The following is a 403-nucleotide window of genomic DNA, read 5'->3' on the forward strand; positions in this document are numbered from 1 at the left end:
ATATTTCGTAAGAAAAAAAAAACAAACATCATGTGTGAAGCAGTGTTTTAACTATACAGAGGAAAACGAAAGGCAGAAGGTGAAATTCTACTAGGTACAAAATAAAGCGAGGACATTTGCAGTGATGAACGAAAACAAACCCTGAACACATGAACAATGCACAGGAGCAACAACAGAAGTCTCTCGTCCCCTGGAATGATACGACAAAACTCCCGAACTCAAGAGGCTGGTGCGGGGGAGAAGGGGAGGGGGGTAGGATGGGAGGGTCCTGTTCTTCATCATCCGCAATGAATAATCAGATATTCTTACTGATGGGTCACCTTGTCTCCATGTGTTTTACTGTCTCTGTGTTTTACAGGGTGTTAAAATTAATACTAACTATAGGCAGATACGTTACTTTAGG

This window comes from Penaeus monodon, chromosome 25 (genome assembly GCF_015228065.2).
Source record: "Penaeus monodon isolate SGIC_2016 chromosome 25, NSTDA_Pmon_1, whole genome shotgun sequence".
NCBI lineage: Eukaryota > Metazoa > Arthropoda > Malacostraca > Decapoda > Penaeidae > Penaeus > Penaeus monodon.